The 12,683-nt window shown below is 42.8% G+C and overlaps 1 long non-coding RNA gene across 1 annotated transcript; it reads left to right on the top strand.

Moving 5' to 3' along the window:
- Nucleotides 1-6,008: 6,008 nt before the first annotated feature.
- Nucleotides 6,009-11,672, top strand: LOC132330383 (uncharacterized). Its single transcript, XR_009487300.1, has 2 exons — nt 6,009-6,316; nt 7,404-11,672. It is a non-coding gene; the product is annotated as an uncharacterized LOC132330383 (long non-coding RNA).
- Nucleotides 11,673-12,683: the final 1,011 nt, after the last annotated feature.

Genomic DNA, 12,683 nt, shown 5'->3' with positions numbered 1-12,683 from the left:
ACTTGCTGTCATTTCTCCACCTTCCTGCACAGCCTCCGCCGCTGCCGCCTGACTGGCTAGAGCTGGCATAGTTTTTAAATGAAATCTGTGAGATTGGCATCAACAGCCTCGCCTAATTTTTAGCTAATACCTTGGTGGGTTCTGCATTCGCATCTGGCCGGCGCCGTCACGCTGAGCCTGATGATAACAGGCTGCTGCTCTTTCCGAGCAGGAACCCGGGGTTCTGCCACTCACAGCCCAAACAGGGGCTCGTTCCAAGCTCAACAGCACATCGCAGCCAGCCAAGGGTCTGCAGCACAGGACTTCTCCCAAGGCATAAAAAAAGGAGGGGGAGAGGAAGAGAGAGAGGGAGAGAGAGAGAGAGAGAGAGAAATGTGTTAACTATGCTAACAGTGCCAAGTAATATGCTTCGTTAAAAATTTAATCACCTGCAAGTGCAAAACAAGTGCAAAGCAATCATGTTGTAATTAGCACAGCAATTAACACCTCCCTTTTCGATAGCACATGCATCCTAGGAAGTGCATGATTGCAAGTGTTTATGCTGCTGACAGGCTAAGTTCCTATAGAGAGGGAAAAATTGCTTAAATAGATTTTTTCTTCCCCCCCTCGTCTTTTTGGCATTTGGGCTGTTATGTGTCCATGAAAGCCCAGCACCAGCTGCCATGTTGGTTTTGTGTGAGTGCTGCTCCGGTGCGTAGCGTAACTAACAACTCCAGCCTGAGCTGGAGCCTCCTGAAAGAGGGCTGCAAGCCTCCAGAGCCCAGCTCCACAGCAAAGATGTCAGCAGGGTAATTACGAGATGATTTTTTGCAGACTAACGCTCGCCAAAAGGGAAGCACCAGGCCTGAACTGCGATTGTAGGTTTTGGAATGCAACAGCAATGGGGACAGGATAAACCGGAGCTGTGGCTTCAGGATGGGTCTGCAGCTAAAACACACCAAGCTCCATGGTGCTGGGGTCTCTCTTTGACATGTGCCCCCCTTCAAATAGCCAGTTCTCCCCAAGGCTGTGCTGGAAGCAATGTGATGCAGTTTGATAAACTGGCCGATGCAGGCCTGGCCTGGGAAAGCCCCTGCTGCCAGCTGTGTCCGTGCCACTGCTACTCTTTTTGGGCTGTCCATGCTACTCCATGATCTCCTGTTCCTTGTCGCCCCTAAAAACCCCGAGCTCGACTATCCCACTCGCTGTCCCTCTCCTAGCACTTGTTGCCAGCTGCTTGTGAGACCACATGAAGAAGGAAAGCTGGCTCTCAACATTAGCTTAGAGAAGTTCTATAGACCTAAATGCTCACATCCCATGAAATATTCTTATTAAGAGGCCGTTCAACTTTAATAAAACAGACTGTGTTTGTACTGGGCCAGCACTCTCGGCATCCTGGCAGAATCTCAGTGACTCTCATGGTTGCTCAGTGACTGACAAAGGGCTGGTTTGGGAATTTGGCATCCAAAAGCTGAGCACCAAAAGGAAAATGTCACCTTTAAAAACATAAACCATGGGGCCAGTCTTGAAGTTCCTTCCCTCCCAGATAGTGAGATATTGAAAGGCATTTTCATCACATAGTTCAATATTGGGGCTCCTATTTGCCAGGTTAAAAGACACAAACAACACTACTATCAGTCCTGAGCCCAACAAATAACCCTGCAACAGCAGCAGCTCCTGAAAAAGTTACTTCCTTGCTGCATATCCTCAGAAATTCACATTTTACACACCATTAATTCCATGAATTAAGGCAAAATTGGAGCACAAATTCAGCAATAACCAAAGAGGCAAGTAGAAGGTAAGTGAAAACAAAGCTGGGAAAGAGCCATGGTACCTTTGCTATCCCAATGTATTTTCCTGTTTCTCAAGCTGCTTCTGAACTGAGACAGAGGCCAAGTCTGACATGATAACACTTTCACTGTAATTTCAGCACAGTTTCTGACACCAGTGGGACCCTACGTTAATTCCCCTCTCTCCAGCCAATTGGCCCCCTGTTTGATCACAGACCTATGGCTTTCCCATTTTTATTTTATTTGAGGTTTTGTTCCCAGCTTCCACTGGTCTGCTTGCACCATTTTCTGCCTCCAGTGAACACTCCATTGGAGCCATAGGCCTTGGAGATGGTTCCATTCTCATCTCTTTTAGGAGGTGAGCACATATTTGTGGTTTTTTGGCACATTGCCTTCCTGTTGTTCAGATTAAGCATGAACCTGCCCTGGGTCTCCTCAATACAGCTCAAGCATCCTGGTTTTGATGCTTTCCATTGGCAGTGGCAGGCACTTAGCTCTAGCACACAGCACATTTTATGCTACTTTTATAAGTGTTTGGTGTGGTGTGGGCTGCAGAGTCCTGAAGTGCATCCCCTAGTCCTGCCTGAGGCTGCACTGGAGAGGAGTGAGAAGTTCTTGGGAGCTGCATTAAAAGACTTGCCACCACCCTGGTGAGAGGTTTGGGGTGGTTTCCCTGCCTCTGCTGGAGTTCACCTTCTCAAAGGCACACTGCTAAAGCATCCCTGCCTGAGATGACTTACCCCCAAGGCTCATAAAAGTACTTCAGAAGAGCAGTCGTGTTTGTACTTGAAATGCACTGAAGTAAGCCATGTGTGAGGGTTGGGGGGCAGGGGTCCTGAGGAGAATTCCCCCTGGGACACTGACCCAGGGTCCTCAGCTCAGATGACAGGACATTTCCAGTGACACAAACTGTGTGACTGGAAATGTGCTGTGACTTTGTGTACATATGATTACATCATGTGTAATCACATGCACACAAAGCATGTTTTGCAAGAAGAAGGTCTCGTACTGCTGTCCACACCTACACTAATTAGGCATGGCTGGATTCCTAGGTGTCAAGTCCCCTCCTGAACACTAAAATGGGGTCCATCAAGTCGAGGGAGAAAAGTTTGTGCAAGTTGCTTGTTAAAGTGTTTGCAGCACAGCAGAAATTTTAAAAAATGGGAGCCCCTGTTCTCTTCAAACCATGAAAAGCTGATAGTTATCACCAATAAAAGTTAGGAAAACCACTGGGGGTGAGGAGAACCTTACACTCATAGGAAACCACAAGTTTGTGTAACTGTACAAAAGCTCGTGGTTCAACATATATGCAAAATACATCAGAAATTTCTCATCCTGGGAACAAGCAAAACAGTCTGTGCCCATGGGAGGCAAACGCAGGGGGGGAAATCCTCTCATGGACAACAGCAGAGAGTGACAGACTGGGACCTATGATCTGCTCAAGGGTGTGGTTACCAGGAAATTGTCTGGTCCTGATTTTGCTACATGGAGTATGGAATTACTCAACGGCTTTGTCTGAGTCTAAAAATTAAAAAAAAATTTAAAGTGTGGCTTTATCAAGTAGGAACAGTACAGGCTACAGACCTGGACTCTTGTGAGTACTCTTGGGAGTATTCCTCACAAGATCAATCTTTATAAGGCAAAAAGAGTCCTCAAAAAAATGAATAAGCACCATGGCCAAGCTTTACCAGCAGGATTCAGGCATTTTCAGTGCCCATGTTCCCTGAACTGTCCAGCCAAGCCAAGAGCACCACTATATCCCTCAAAGACGACTGAGTCATAGTCCTCAGTGTCACATTATAGATGTTGTGCTCACAGCTTTCAGAGACGTGAAGGTGGGTGCTGAAAATTCACAGAGAGTCATACAGCTTTTTCCATTAGCAAGGCACACGCCTTAAAAATAACAGATGGCATGGGGAGGAAAGTACCAAAGCAGTGAAAGGAGACAGGAAACCCAAGTATACCTGAACTGCACATAAAAAAGGCTTGGGTGATATTTAGGAAGGCTAGAAACCTGTTTCATTGACCCATAGAGAAAATTTTACTGGGTTTTTTTTGTGCTATGACCATGAATAGGACTTCAAAGTCTCTGGCTTGTCTCCCTTTCAATGGGAGTTTGGAGAGAGTAAGAATCCCACCCCTCACTAATAACCCACCCAAACTTGACAGTCATTTCTCTCCCACAGCTAGGGAAGATAACCTTTCTCACTGATATTTCTGAGTCTGGAATAAAAGAGAGTGAAAAACACAGAGGAAGAAAAAAAAAAAAAAAATCTGAATTCCCACTCATTTTGCATATCCAGGTTCCCAGGCACCCATCCCTTTTTTACTAAAGTGGGGGGAGAAATATATTTAATAAAGATCTGGCAGGAGTATGATGAAATAATGAGTAGGATGAGACCATGTTACATAAATTGGCAAAGCTCCAGCTTGTAAATGATTAAAACAAAAGAAAAAGGGAGTTTCCATGAAGACTAACGTAAAAAGCATTTTATAATCAAAAGGCCTGAAACTATGGGGGCTGATGGGAATGTCTAGCAAAACAAGCCTGTTCTGAAGCTTCCAGATGATACATGGAAATTTAATCAGCTCATCTCAGTCAACCTTAAATCAAAGAAAAGACTGATTGGAGGTTCAAAGGGAAAAGTGGGTTTGTGGCTTAAGAACAAGAGCAGGACACTTTCCTGATTCTGCCACAGATTTCCTTTGAGATCTTGGATAATTCACTCACTTGTGAGATATTAAATTTCATAGTTATTGGGTACAGAACTTTTCCTGATATGCATATTAAAATTTGTCTATGGAAGTGGACTATTGCATTTATGTGCCTGGCTCTTTGCACCTACCCATACCATCCACACAGCCCCATTGCCAGCAAGCAGACCATCAAATTTCTTTCAATAATTTCTTCCTCTCTAAAATGTTGAGAAGCCCCATATACCTTTAGAGCAGTGCTGTCATGCTGAATTAGTGCATAGTATTTCTAAAGATCTTTGAGTAGAAAACATTATGGAAGTGAGTGAAATCTCTGTAATTCACTCCTATGAGATTAACAGTAAGTGCTTTTCTCTCAGGTAGACACCAAAAAACAAGAAAGAAGAAAAAAAAAGGAAGCTTAAATGGTTGCAATCTCTCTGCTATTAAGAAAAGCATCCCTTTGCAGTTGTCCAGCAACTCTTGCTTCTTCTTTAACCAAAGCCAAAATTCAGTGACATTAAAACTGAAAATTATAACATCAAGAGAGGCACAGATCTAATTGATGTTGGAAAAGAAAATTTGTTACTCAAAATCAAATTCTAATTGGCTGCAGCCCTTTAAACTACTCAAGCTAAGAGGCTGTGGAGAACATACAGGTCTTCAAGGGGAGTTTGCTAACCAGATGCAGTTGAAGCCCAGCCTTTATGTCTTTTTATCTTCCAGGTTCACAAGTCTACGTGTACGTGTGTGCACATTTCTGAAAGTCTGTTCCTCTATACACTGAAAATTCAGATGAAAGTCAAGAAGAGGAAAGTTAGATCAGGGGATGAAGACTTCTTTATACTGCTTCCAAGCTCTGCCCTGATGCATTGTGTAACCTTGGGCAAGTCATTTAACTTGTCTTGCTCATCCATCAGATAGAAATATGATGCTTATCTGTTGCATGAAAATGAGTTAATTGCTGTTTGCCAACTGCTTTCATCTCTTTGGATGAATCAGATTGAGGCCATATATGTAAGCGTATATAATTTTGCAAGTGTATTTTTATTTGGAGCTTGCTTATGTCTTGCAGCATAGCATCTTCAGGTCAACACTGGTTATCTGCTTGGCAGGGAGCCCCTATTGTACATTTCTGATGTAATGCAAATCACAGCAATGAGAAACACATAAGTGAAAGGTATTACACTTATCATCATCATTAACTGTTGTTGTTGTTGTTATTGCTGTTGTTATTATTATTATTATTATAGTCTCACACTTGGATGCAGAGATAGGACCACTTTAAAAAAATATGGCCCCAAGAAAGAAGTCTTCTTGAGAATAAGTCTCTTAAAATAAAAGGAATGGGAGAGGCCTGGGCCTGGAGCTGCCTTTACACAAATGTGTTGATGTGAAATTTCCCAGGGGCATCACTAAATCTCTAAATTCATTTATTTATAGGCTTTACTACTCAGGAACTGACCTATGAAAATGCTTGGCCAGAGGGTGGTTCTCACCAAAACAACAGATCTCCTCCCCTGGGGAGGAGTCATAGCACTCATGACTTGTTTGATTTTGTGTTACAGAAGGAAATTGATGTGAGAGACTCAGCGGGAAATAATAAGGAGAAATTCTTTAAACCATAGACACAGCTCAGAAAGAAGTTCAAGGGCTGTATAAGCCTTGGGAGCAAAGTCTGTTCCTCAACCATCATTGGAGGCACTATGGACTGTACCTTGTCAGTGACACATGGAGCTGACTCTGCTGCTGAAGGATGTGGAGTTGCCTGCAGAGGCCAAAGGGGTCACCATTGCTTTGGGAAGCAGGGCTGGAGCAAGCAGCAGACAACAGCAATCAGATGTGCTTGAAAGGTATGATATTTAAATATACATAAGTGCTAACTATAAAATCTTGTCATTCTTTCATTCAAGGCACTCCACCATCAGAGTTTCTTCAAATGAGGTCAGATTTCCCAGTCCTGTCTGACCCTCACTATCCGTGCTGCTACCTTTCTTGTGTGGTAAGAGTCATCTTTGGAGTCGTAGCCACCAAAACCATTACCTCTGCAGTTCTAGAATAAGCTTTAGCCTCCTGGCAATTTTCATCAGAAAGAGACTCAAGGACTGAAAGAAACAAAATCCGGATTTGCTAGTGTCTCATTCTCTGCCCCAAGGATCAGGGTTTCCTTTCTCTGGGGTGCAAGCTCCCAGCTTACATCTGAGTTTGAAAGTTTGCAGAGATGTTCCTCCCCATGGGCAGGCTGCAAAGCTTTGCAACTTCTGCTCTTTAAGTCTCATGGACTGCAACAACAACAGAGCGTCCTCCATATCAAGGTCTTGGCACGTTGTGTCTGGACTCATTCCCAGGCCCCACGGTTGGAGAAACACACATTTTCTACCCAGTGGCTCTTTTAGCTCCTCCTTCCACAGGACTGAAAGGATGGGGAAGATTTTATCCAGGCTTTCCATGCGTGGTTGAATTTTGCCCGTAAGGACTTGTTTTTACTCATCCCACACTTTCGTCACACCAAGTATGAAAGATCTAATAGACTGGGATGCAAATGCTGTTAAAGTGTTAGCTTGTGTGATTTTTTTATTCAAGATTGCAGTGCTTGTCATTATTTAAGTTAGATTGGTTATCTCATCTTGTTGTTTCACTCTGCTTGCTTTACTTGCTATTTACTGGTTGACTTTTATAATGACTATGATTAAATTAATAGATCTTAGAATGTAAATTACTTTCCAGTAGTGTTTATTAGATACATCTGCAGATAGGGTTTAAATAAAAACACAGCCTGAAATCAGAGTTGCTGTGCATTCTAGTCTTAATGGGTGGCATGGACCTAACCTGCTCTTTGTTAGGTTTGGGTGTCTGGAACAACTCTCTTCAGTCCACCTCTGAAAACCACTTGGGCAGATGTTGGCACAAATTAATTTTTTTTTTTTCTCTTTCTTACAGGGGCCCAACTTTGTTCAGATACAGACACCACAGTGAAGGGATCAAGTTTTGCAGGCCAAAGAAGACTTATTCACTGTTGAAAAGGCTCCACAGGAGCACTAATCAAAGACAGACTTTCAGCACAAGTTAGTCCAAAGTATAGCAGCAGAAACTTCCAATGCTTCCTGTGCCTTCAAATACCTTTTTACTTGCTTGTACATTTTGCTCCTGCTCCTTTTTTGTAAAAGATCATTATTAACTGACTCGGTCACACACACACTTCAGTCTAAACTATTTTTGGCAGCAAACAGGTCATTAAGATTAAAACTGCAACAGGTGAAAGGCACCTGTATGTCTCCACACTAGCATGTAGTCATCCATGATTACTGGTGGTGATTCTTGACTCCATGGAGCTCTTGAGAGCCACATTCATCTGGCTCTTTGTACTTGAAGGCATCAGGAAGCAGCATTATTCCCAAAGCATCTTGCAATTATTCTTAGTTATTGGTACGATACCAGGTCTGCTGGGATTTCAAGAAGGATCATCCTGCCTTGCCATACAGGACCCTGGTCCTCCACAGAATCCTCTCACCAGCTCTCAGTGCAACTACTGACATGGAACACAGAACCATCAAGTCTCTCCTGCACTGCCTTGCTGATGGGGAACAAGTCCTTGCTCTCTACAATTCCTGCCCCTGCCACCCTTGCCCTTTGCACAGCCACATGTGCCCGGATGGTTTTTGCTTCACAGCTCCTTCTGCTCCTTTAAAATAAATTACATGGGGAATGTTAGTGATGCAAACTTGTTTAAACCTGAGTACACGGTTAAGTCAGCTTTGTAATTAATTGCCTCATCACTGCAGTCACCCTTCAGGAATGCTGTGCTGCTGGTTCAGAACCGAGTAAGAAAGGGCCAGATCCCCAGCAGAGATCGCCCAAAGAGAATAAAATGATGAAGCTGCGCAGGAGGTCAGGTATGACTCCCTGAGATGATGAAGAGGAAGTGGCATCATCATGGGCCCACCAACAACCCAGTATGCAGAGATGGGCATGAGGGTGCCATGAGAGCAATGCACCGCTGGCTTTGTCCCAGAGAAAGGATTTGTTTCCCCAAGGCATGGCCTTTGCAGTCAGCCCCCCCGGGTGCCGTGTCATGGCAGGACTGCTTTCCACCAGGTCGGCTGCCTCAGAGCCTGCTGGGGCTCACACACAGAAGGGGAGACAGCAAGCAAGGAGCCCACTAGCAGCATGTGAGAGCTAATGGAAACAGCATGGGACTGAAAAACAAGTCATTGGAGGCCTGTCTAGAGACAGATACGGATGCTATGGAGGCACAGAGGCAGCACCTCCTCCCTCAGGTACCTGCAGTAGGAACTAACAAAGTCAAATGGGCTGGAGCTACAAAGCTCCAATTACTGTGGTCTTCTTTCTACTCACATCTAAATGTGCCAAGGGTGAGTATGTTCAGAAGGTGGTTTCACTGACACAATTCCTCCTTGACACTGGGCACTCACATACATATAAGTGAGGAGAAGGAAGGAAAAAGAGAACAAATTTCTCAGAGTCACAAGTAAGTGAAGAGAGGGAGAAGAAAGAAGAAAACCAGTAAGTGAGAAAACATAAGGTGGAGGGAGTTGTGCCTACAAGGGGAGAGCAGAGTGATGATGACAAGGAGTACCAGACTAAGAAGCAACCTGGACAACTTCTGGATCAGTTCATGGCCGTCTCTTCAGTCCTTATACCTCTTAGAAGGCTTCTGTCCATTATGGAGGAAAAAAGGGCTGATACATGATAGATAGATAGATAGATAGATAGATAGATAGATAGATAGATAGATAGATAGATAGATAGATAGATATTTCAGATAAGAGCTATTCTTAATATTTGTGGCAACTTTTTAATTGCTTCATACATTCAAATTAAATAACTACATAGAGGAAAAGATCAGACTCTGAATTAAGGGCTAGGTGAATGATGGGGGTAGCAGAAACTTTAGCACAAGTCCTGCTCAGAGAGTAGCCCAGGACATCCCTGTATCTGCCAGTGACCACTGCAGCCCCTAGATTTAACACCTCTTGTGAAGAGAAGAAAATTTTGCATGGATTTCTGGGCAGACTTTGCACTGCTGAGGGGAAATGGTGTGCTTTTGCCAGTTCTCCTACAAAGCTGTTAGCTAGTGCAGAGTCATGGGTTCACAGACACCATCAAGCAGCTCTTCTGAAGAGTTCTGTGGGGAATTCTAACACCAGGAAATAGAAAGGGCAATCAATGCCTATAATAAGATGCACTCCAGCAAACTGGTCATAATTTTTCTCACTGGGCAGCAGATGACTTAAAAGGCTCTTTTCCACCTCCAATTTCTATGAATCTGCAATCCTATTATTTATATTGTATCTTGAGGGTTTTTTTCAGAGTAAATGATGTAATTATACCCTACACCATAACATCTCAGGTTCTGGTGTAATAGAACTAAATATGTAATTATGTGGTTAGTAAATGCTACAGTACAAAACTCAAAATCTGTATCCATGTACTGTAGCTTCATAAGAAGAATTTGTTTCCTGTTCTGTACACAGCAGATGTAATGTAATTATTGCTAACTGAAAAGTATCAGCAGACATTCATATGATACCAGCAAAAAATGCCCCTCCAGCCAATTCTTCATTCAAACATATGAAAATGAGAGAAATCCCACAATTCTATCTTATCAGTGAAGTCTAGGCACATACATTTGATACTCTGCAAAATCAATACTTTCAGGCTTCTAGATACATGGAACACACAAAGTCTATCCATCCATACATGAAGGGAAGGATCAGATTCACCCCCGATGTTAGTCCAGGCACTTCAGCTGGATTACAAGACAGCAGAAGACAGCCCATAATGCAACTTGTGTGGATTATGGCTGGAAGAAATAAAACTGGCCTCTGACATTTATACAACACTGTGTGACAAAAGGAAAACAACATGAAAGGAACCGCAGCCTTGTGGTTAAGGAGCTAATCCTGGACTTGGGAGATACGGTTTCTACTCAGAGGTTTGCCACAAGTTTCACATATTAAAAGAAAAAAGGAAAAAGAAGAAAAAGGAAAAAGGAAAAAGGAAAAAGGAGAAGGAGAAGGAGAAGGAGAAGGAGAAGGAGAAGGAGAAGGAGAAGGAGAAGGAGAAGGAGAAGGAGAAGGAGAAGGAGAAGGAGAAGGAGAAGGAGAAGGAGAAGGAGAAGGAGACCTTTATTGTGGGCCTTGCCTGCAAGAGGACACCTTACCAGTAAAAGGTGTGATTTTGCACAGGCTACAAATGTCCTTTAATTTCCACTTAAATACAAATGTGAAATGGGCCTAGCTGTACCAGGGGAAAGTCTTTTTACTAAATAATAACAATACTAGTTTTCAAGAAATATTGGAAGAATTGGGACAGCTTTAGCTTTAGAAATGTTGGGATTCCCATTTGCCTGAGTGAGACAGCTTCGTGCTGGTTGAATGGGAACCCTCTGGATAGGGCCTTCAGCTGCAAAATCAGGCAGTGAAGTGGGAGTCACCACTGAGCCACATGTCCCCTTGCAGCTGCTCCATGTTGGAGGCATGACATCTCTCCAGGTTTGTCAGGCACAAAATGACAGAACCTAAAGAAGCACAAATGTTGTTTTCCCATAGAAACTCCACTTCAATTATCCAAGCATAAAAAACCCTATGATACTTGAAAAGAGTGTTTTATTTCTCGGCACACATCCATCAGGTTTCCAGCACTGAATGTTGCCTTGCTCCTTAGAAGCAATATGCACCGTTCACCAAGGTGCTTTTCATGATGATTTTTCATTCAGTATGAATGATACTTTTCATTCACCAAGCCACCACACTGCTCAAGCTTGAATACTGTGACAGAGCTCTGAACTCTGCTGTGTTCTTCTTCCATCTCCACTCCTCTGCAAATTTCCTATTTGCCACAGGAGAATAAATATCACACCATCCCCACTGCTGGGTGACAGTTCCGTGCCTGGGTGCCTTACAGAACTCTACAGTTCTTCCTTGCCTTCTCTACAATCAGTCATGGATTTTGCATCATACGACTGAACCACCAAGACAGAAATTAACATGGGTCTCTGTAATGATGTGTAGTTGCTTTCCTTTGAGTTGGAATACTTGATCATATTCTCCCACCCCATATTTGTGTCATGCTATTGGCACTGGAAGCATTAGCTTTGTAGTCACAATTATATGAGAACTAAGTAAACTACAGAAATTTGTAAACTGTTGCATTGCTAAATTAAATGCTGTTTTAACTAACAGTTAATAGTGTTTACTGCTGTGTAATAGTAATTTTCATTTTTTACTGTATCTAATGACTTTCTGATGACTCAAATTCTCTGTAGGGATACCAAATCATTACATTAAGGATGAGTGATTTTAGTATGCAATGACTGATCAGTACAATAATATGTAGACTCATGCTTCAGCTAGTAAATTAAATCATTTACACCAGAGCGTTTGTCAACCAGAAGAGTTCTATTACATTGCTGCATTATAATGTAGAGTCTGCTCAAAATAAAACACATGCTATATTAAATCTGTGCCACTTTACAAACAAAACCCTTAAGGAGCAACGATTTAGCATATAGTGAGGCCACGGAGAAGGACTGTTTTTCACACAGAGTGGATAAATCCAGAAATTTTTTCATTCCTTCGGAAAAGTGGGTAACATAGAGGTATGTGTCTATTAGTTGCATCAAGCATTCCAATTATCACTTGAACACTTCACTTGGTACTAAAGGGATTTGTGGAAGGGAAAATATTCACAGCCAGAACTTGTGAGCTTTCAGATAAACATACAGTTGAGCCAGCCTCATACTTGATGGGATCACCACATCATCCTGAGCCATGAAGAATAAAAGGGCAGTTTACTCTGGGATGCAAACACTCGACAGGTCTGCTGAAATTGGATGCTGGAATGTCTCTGGTGAATAGTTCAACATGATTGCATTTTAAGAAACTAGAGCAATTCCTCATTTGAATAGGACTTACAATGCAACCTCTCACAGCATTTAGGAATTTCCAAGTGTAGGCTTTGGTTTGGACCCAACAATTACTTTGATGTCAAAATGTTCAGAAGAACAGAAGACGCTTTAGTGCTTGAGTGTTTTAGGAAATGTTTGTTTCAGTGGTTTTTTTTTGAGACACCAAAGGGCCTAATTTCCAGTAAGACGAAAGCATCAGAGTTTCCATTCACCACAATTAGAACAGAAGATTCTTTACTATTTGGAAAAAATCCGATCCCAGAGTCTCAAGGTTATATCCCAAAGGCCAT

Source organism: Haemorhous mexicanus, chromosome 1 (genome assembly GCF_027477595.1).
Source record: "Haemorhous mexicanus isolate bHaeMex1 chromosome 1, bHaeMex1.pri, whole genome shotgun sequence".
Taxonomy (NCBI): domain Eukaryota; kingdom Metazoa; phylum Chordata; class Aves; order Passeriformes; family Fringillidae; genus Haemorhous; species Haemorhous mexicanus.
Note: the sequence above shows the minus strand (reverse complement) of the source record. Positions and strands in the feature narration are given on the sequence as shown.